Consider the following 7112-nt stretch of genomic DNA (forward strand, 5'->3'; position numbering starts at 1 on the left):
TAAAAATTTCTCTGGATTGGGACCACAATGTAAAGTTATAATTTTAATTGATTTTTTAAGTGAAAATGACTAGATATTTTAAATGCATTAGTTTTATAAAAAGAAGAGAAATTATTTTATTCGATCTTCACAATATTACTATCTCTATCAATCATTCAACTTCATATTCAAAGTGTGCCAGCTCTTTACTAATCCTTGGAAGCTTCCTCATACACATATCTACATAAAATCAGTTGTCGTATTACAATTAAGGATATATTTGGGAGTAATTTTGGAACGATCAAAATTACTTTTTCTCTTATCAAAATCATTTTTCTACATAAACTTGATATTTGATAATCACACAAAATTGATTTTTAAACATTTCAAATCATTGAAAATTGATTTGTGATGTATCACTTGATGATTTTTTGGGGTGATTATGAGGGAATTAGATCCAAAAATTCGAAGTACAAAATTTATCCCTCATATTTAAGAATAGAATTCAGTCCTAATTCATTTCGTCCTTTTCTTTCAACCAGCACCAGATTTTCTCTCAACTGCCCTCTCTCGTGCTCTTCAATTTCTTCCATTAACAGACACCAAACATTCTCTTCACCTTAGGTATTCTCTCTCTTTCTCTAACTCTGTTCTCAAGCTTCCAATTTTCCCTAATCTCACTGTTTCACATAATTTTGAAAATAGAGTTTTATAATGGTTACGTTTCTGAAAATTTGATGCACCAGAAAATTTGAGATACTTTACTGATGTGCTTCATGGGTCCTTCTAGTTTTTGGATTTGGAATATACTTAATATTTTATTCTTCATTATGAACTTGCTTTGGAGGTCGAATGAACTACTGAACCCATTTGTGATTGTTGATTAGAATCTATTTGATAAAATGCTTCTTAAAATTTGTTGATAATTTTGTTGTAGTCCATAATTTGTTAAATAACAAAGTTATCCTCTGGAATTGGGTTCTTATTATTTTTCTAATATCTCTATATTTGAATTCATCTGTGCTATTTCATGAACAATTTTATTGTTGGTTCATCTTCCATGTTTGAACAAAGAAAATGCGAGATGATACGTTTTTCAATTATTTTGTGATTTATGTGTTCGATTAGGGTAAAGATCAAGAGATCGAAAAAGTGGAAAATTAGGTTTATTGGGTAAAAGGAAGGTGATTCTATGATTTCTAGAAGCAAGTTGGTTGGAGATGGGGAGGGATGGAGTAATGTGGCCAGTTGCAAAGCATGAGAACATTAGAATGTGGAGATTTCTGGTTTCCCTTGTTTTTTCTCCTCCCATTTTTTGTTGCACATTTACCTTGAAGAAATCTTGAAACAATGCATTAAATTGAAAGATTTGAGATCCAAATACTTCACATATTATTGTTTTAGAGGAAACCACTCCTTTGTGTCGATCTTTCCGTCATGTTTTGTATCAGCTTCTTCAAAAATCTGTGTTTGGCACATGTTTTGCAGATAAGATTTCAAAGTTGATAAAGCTTTGATTAATGTAGATTTTTAGGTAAATTAGAAGTTATGAGCACTTTCCAAGTCCTTTATTTTGAATATTTTGTGTCATATAGGAGACCACACTAGCTAGTGTATAATGTGGCTTGATTCTTTAAGTTTAATTTTGTGTCATTGCTTTGGCTAATTATGTATAAGCTCAGGCTACCTCCATTTATTTTCCATATTATTTTTAAGTTTATTTCGTGTTGTATTCTCTTGCTAATATAGGAAAATGCATATTTTTTTCTTTTATATTTGTTCATTTGTTCAATTGAAGTTGTTTGCTGTCAAAGTTTTGTTTGAAAAATGAATTTACTCCATTTTTCTTTTAGAATGTCTAAGGATATAACACTTGGTGATAAAAAAGATAGGCATGGAAATGCTATTTGAGACGATACCACTCTTAATACATTCATACATATGTGTGTTGGCAAAACTTTAAATGGAAACAAACCTAACTGTCATTTCAATAAAATTGGATGAAAAAATTTGGTAAAGAACTTTAATGAAAAGACTAGAATAAATTATGACTTCAAACACTTGAATAACAAGTGGAGATCACTGAAGAAAGGTTTGTAAATTTGGAATAAACTGGTGGGAGTTGCAACAAGATTAGGAGGGGATCCTTAAAGACAAACTATTGATGCACCTAATGAATGGTGGGATGAATAAATAAAGGTAATCTTTGACTTTTTCAATAAATTATAATTTTCAATTTTAGTCAATGTTAGAGTGAATAGTGTGGTGACCATACTATTATTGTTTTATAGGTAGTTTCCGAGGCAGCAAAATATTGTGCAAAAGGCTTACAAAATATAGAATAGTTAGATATTCTTTTCAAAGATGCTAACTGGAGAAAGTGCATGAACCCCATCTCAATTTTTTTTTTAATCTAATTCTATAACTAATAGAGTTGGAGATTTTATAGATGATACAATAGGAGAGACAGAGGTCAATGAGAATGAAAATGTTGAAAATACGGTCAATGATGTTGATACAAGTGAAATTTATACTCGAGGGAGAGAGAAAATGAGGGAAATTTTGGTTCAGGAGTTAGGTTTTTTAAGATGTCAAACAAGTTGGATCGTCTGTGTAATGTTATCGAGTACAGAAGAAGAGATTTGCCGAGTTGCAATATTCTTGAAGTAGTGGACACTTTAACGAGCTTGCCTAGGATTGTAGAAGGTGAAGAGTTGTATATGAAGGCGACTGAATTTTTACGAAAAGAGAAAATAGAGAAATGTTTGTTACTATAAAGAAGCCCGAGACAAAAATTGAATGGCTTAAGCAAAAAAAGGTCTAACATTGATACTTTTTGGTGTTTGGTCTTTTAGGTGTGAATTTCTAATCTTCCTTAGATAAAGACTTTAATTTTCATTTGTTGTTTCTTTTTCTTGAACTATTGAAATTGCTTATGGTTTAGAATATCGTCTAATATGATTGAAAGACATTTATGGTTAATTGTGTGTCTTTTAACAGAAATGTTGTTTGATATGATTGATAATGATGATACTAATAGCTCTTTAGACGATGGTGACGATGAAGAATTTGACCATTTGGTTGAAATTGGATGTATAATAGTTGTGAGTTTTGAAAAATATGTTGACAAAGAACCATGTAGGACTTCGTTTCACACCGATTTCGAGTTTGCTCGAGAGGTTTTAAATAGGCATGATGTTAGCTGTCATCAACAATTTAGGATGGAAAAATATGTGTTTACTCAATTGTTGATGAACTTAATCAAAGTTATGGCCTCAAAAGTATTTCAAATGCGCCAAAAGAAGAAGCTTTAGCCATGTTATTTATCACATTAGAGCATGGGTTAACCAATAAAATGATTCAAGAAAGGTTTCAGCACTCAGCCGAAACTGTTTCTAGATGGTTTAGCTTGGTATTAGACGTTGTTTGTCATTTAGCAGTGGATACCATTAAGCCAAATGATCCACAATTTAGAGCAACTCTAAGTAAAGTTAGAAGTGATAAATTAGAAGTGATAATAGATATTGGACATACTTTAAAATTTGCATAGGAGCAATTGATAACATCCATATATCAATTTTTCCTCCTAAAGATAAATAAATACCATTTATTGGTAGAAAAGGTATTACTACCCAAAATGTTATGGCCGTCTGTGATTTCAATATGTACTTCACTTTTATTTGGGTTGGTTGGGAAGATGTTGCTCATGAGTATCTTCATGGATGTTTTACGAAGACCTCATTTAAATTTTCCTCATCCATCTAAGGTTTGCCTTGAAAATTTTAATATTAAATTTTGCATAGTTTATAATTTAAAAAAATACTATGTATTTTATAGGTAAATATTATCTTCTTCATGCTGGATATCCACAGATGAAAGGATATGTAGGCCCTTATAAAGGGGAAAGATTTCATCTTCCTAATTTTCGTCATGGGAGTCAACCAAGAGGTAAGAAAGAAATATTTAACCATAGACATTCATCTTTAAAGTGTATAATCGAGAGGACATTTGGTGTTTGGAAAAACAGATGGCGAATGTTACACCATATGCATAGTTTTCCTTTTGATGAACGAGTGAAGATTGTTGTTGCATCAATGGCACTTCATAATTTTATAAGAACTCGTTCTACAACTGACTTTGAGTTCAAGTTTTTTGGTGATGGTAAAGATTTGTTCCCCTCAAGTGATGACCGAAACGAGTTGAGTATTGTTGAAGAAAATGAAATTTCTTGTCATGGAAGGGAGGTGGAAGAGGAGTGGGAGAAAATTGCAATACTTCTTATATCTTGTTAATGTTTTTATTATACAGTTTGTATAATAGATAATATCTAGTTTAAATATTTTATAAAGATATAAATACTTCTAGATTGGATGAGATATATGTTTTGAATTTTCTTTTGTTATTATTTATATTTTTCTTACCTCATATATCAATAGTGTATGTAGTAATGAAACAATAAAAAAAATGAAAAATAGATTAATAAAATTAAATATTTATTATAAAATAAAAGTCCAAATATAAAATACTTTTTTTAGTAATTTAGTAATTTTAAAATCATTTTTAGAACCAAACAAATCACTTTTAGAACCAAACATAATAATTCAAAATCACTCATATATATATTTGAAAATCACTTTAAAAATTTTGAAACCAAACATAAATTTGATTGTTTAAAAATCAATTTTATAAAATTAATTGTTCCAAAATATCTTTTTCTAAAATCTCTACTCCAACAATCACTCCCAAATAGACCCTAAAGATATGTTTTGTAGTGATTTTGAGACGGTCAAAATCACTTTTTCTCTTGTCAAAATTACTTCTCTTTTAAACGATGGTGTTTGGCATGAACTAAAATTAATTTTAGAAAAATCTAAAATAATTTGAAATTGATTATGGAATAATTAGTTGATAGATGATTTTTGTTAAATGGTTGATCGAAATCAGTTCCAAAATGACTATCTAATTCAATTTTTGTTAAAAATGGCTATCTAATTCGATTTTTGTTAAAATATTGTTGATTAGCTATTTGTGAAATTATTTTTTAAATTTTAAATGCTGGAACAAAGATAACAGGCATTGCCTATCATTAAATTTTTAAAATTTTTAATTTTCTTTCAATATTTATTATAAACATTCACCTTACTCAAAATATCAATCATGCAATTTAACAATAAAATAAATAGAAATAGATATTTTCCATAATTATTTAGTCAAATAATAATTTCTCAAATAGAAAATACAATTTTGAGTAATTTGATAACTCTAAGTTCACTTTTAGAACCATCCATAATAATTCAATCACTTTTAAATATTTGAAAATCACTTTAAAAAGTTTGGAACTAAACATAAATTTGATTGTTTAAAAATTAATTTTACAGAATCAATTGCACCTAAATCTTTTTTTTTTTTTTAAATCACCACTCCAACTATCAGCTTTAAATACACCTTAATTCAATCTTCCTCAAATAATTTTTCTTCATAACAATTAGCATAACGTTCTCATTTGATAATCGTTTCTGTTTCTTGTTTCTAAAATTTGAGAAACGTTTCTACAAATAGAGCTGAATTTGAAAAACTACAAAAAGTAGTTTCTCTTATTTCATTTCTACTTTATTTTAAAATTATTATTTTTAGTACATTCAAAATCGGTTAGAATTTTACAATATATAAATTTTGTTTATCAAGACATTCATTAAGATTTACTTTAACATTTTACAATTGCGACATTTACATAATAATATAATTAATTTGGATTTGAGTTAACATTATTTAAAACAAATGATTTGGGTGAGAAATAATACTACGAATCGAATTTTAGCAACATATGAATGATGGAAACAATTTTATTATTGATTTTGTATTGGAACTCATGTGTATTTGATAATGTAAATATTTTATAATTATATTTTATATTTTAATATGCTATGTATTTTTTATTTTACATAATTAAATATATTTTAACTATATTTTAAGAGAAATATTAGGGGACGAGAAACGAGAAATGATTATAAAAAAAATCAAACAAAAAACGAAAATAATTACTAAATATATTATTTTTTTTATTTTTTAAAGCATAAAAAATAGATAACAAGAAATGAGAAATAAAAAAATAAATGAAAACGTTATCAAATGAGTGCTTGATAATAAAAGTCACGGTGATTCAAATTATTAGAATTTTTCTACCATTTATGAAAACTTCAAATTTAAAATGAAAAAGGGACTGAATATGATTGTGAAATAGCAAAACTTAATGATTATAAAAAACAAAATAGATTATATAAATGTGAAAAAGATGCCGTTTCATTTCAGATTCAAACAAATTTGAACCCCGTTCATGAAATAATCATACTCTTGGCCCAATAATTCCAATGAAGACGTGAGTGAAGTTTGGGGAACAATTAATGAGTTTGGTTCGTTGTTCCTCCAGTATTTTTTTTCCTTTCGTTTAATTTGATTTTTTTATAAAAAAAATTTATTCTAACATTTTTAACTTTAATTTATTTTAATTCATATACTTTCAAAATATATATTATATTGATATTTATATAATGATTCTTTTTTATTTTACTATTTAAGATAGCCAAAATTGTCACTTTTTAAAAATACAACGACGAAAATGAACATTTTTAAAGTACAAAGATCAAAATGAATAAAAGTTAAAAGTATAGATACCAACTATGAAGCACAGACACAAATACGACTACACCATACGAATACGGTCGGATACAACGATTCGTCAATTTCTAAAAAACTAATATACGGATACGTCTAAGGATGCGTCATTTTTTTAATATTTTATATATATATATATATATATCTAAAAAACAAAGATACTGATACGTTGAAGTTACATTTTTTTTAAAAAAAAAATCTAAGATATAGATAAATTTAACATACAAGTTAATAACAATAGCACAAAATAGAATACAAACACTGAAATACGATACAAAAAAAAAATAATATCTACGATGTTGAAGTACAATAGTTAATAAAATGTAATAGAAAAGTTACTCATATTGCAAAGAAGAAGAAGAAGATTAGATGGAGAAGTATGAAGATAAACAAAAAACTTCTTCATTGAATTGTTGAAGATATCCAAATAGTTTATATTTTGGTGGACTTTGTAGGGACTC

General features: G+C 27.5%; 1 long non-coding RNA gene across 1 annotated transcript; it reads left to right on the forward strand.

Moving 5' to 3' along the window:
- Positions 1-349: 349 nt before the first annotated feature.
- Positions 350-4355, forward strand: LOC120070606. The gene is made up of 3 exons (XR_005479995.1): positions 350-603; positions 3817-3927; positions 4007-4355. It is a non-coding gene; the product is annotated as an uncharacterized LOC120070606 (long non-coding RNA).
- Positions 4356-7112: the final 2757 nt, after the last annotated feature.

Source organism: Benincasa hispida, chromosome 2 (genome assembly GCF_009727055.1).
Source record: "Benincasa hispida cultivar B227 chromosome 2, ASM972705v1, whole genome shotgun sequence".
In the NCBI taxonomy this organism is placed as follows: Eukaryota; Viridiplantae; Streptophyta; class Magnoliopsida; order Cucurbitales; family Cucurbitaceae; genus Benincasa; species Benincasa hispida.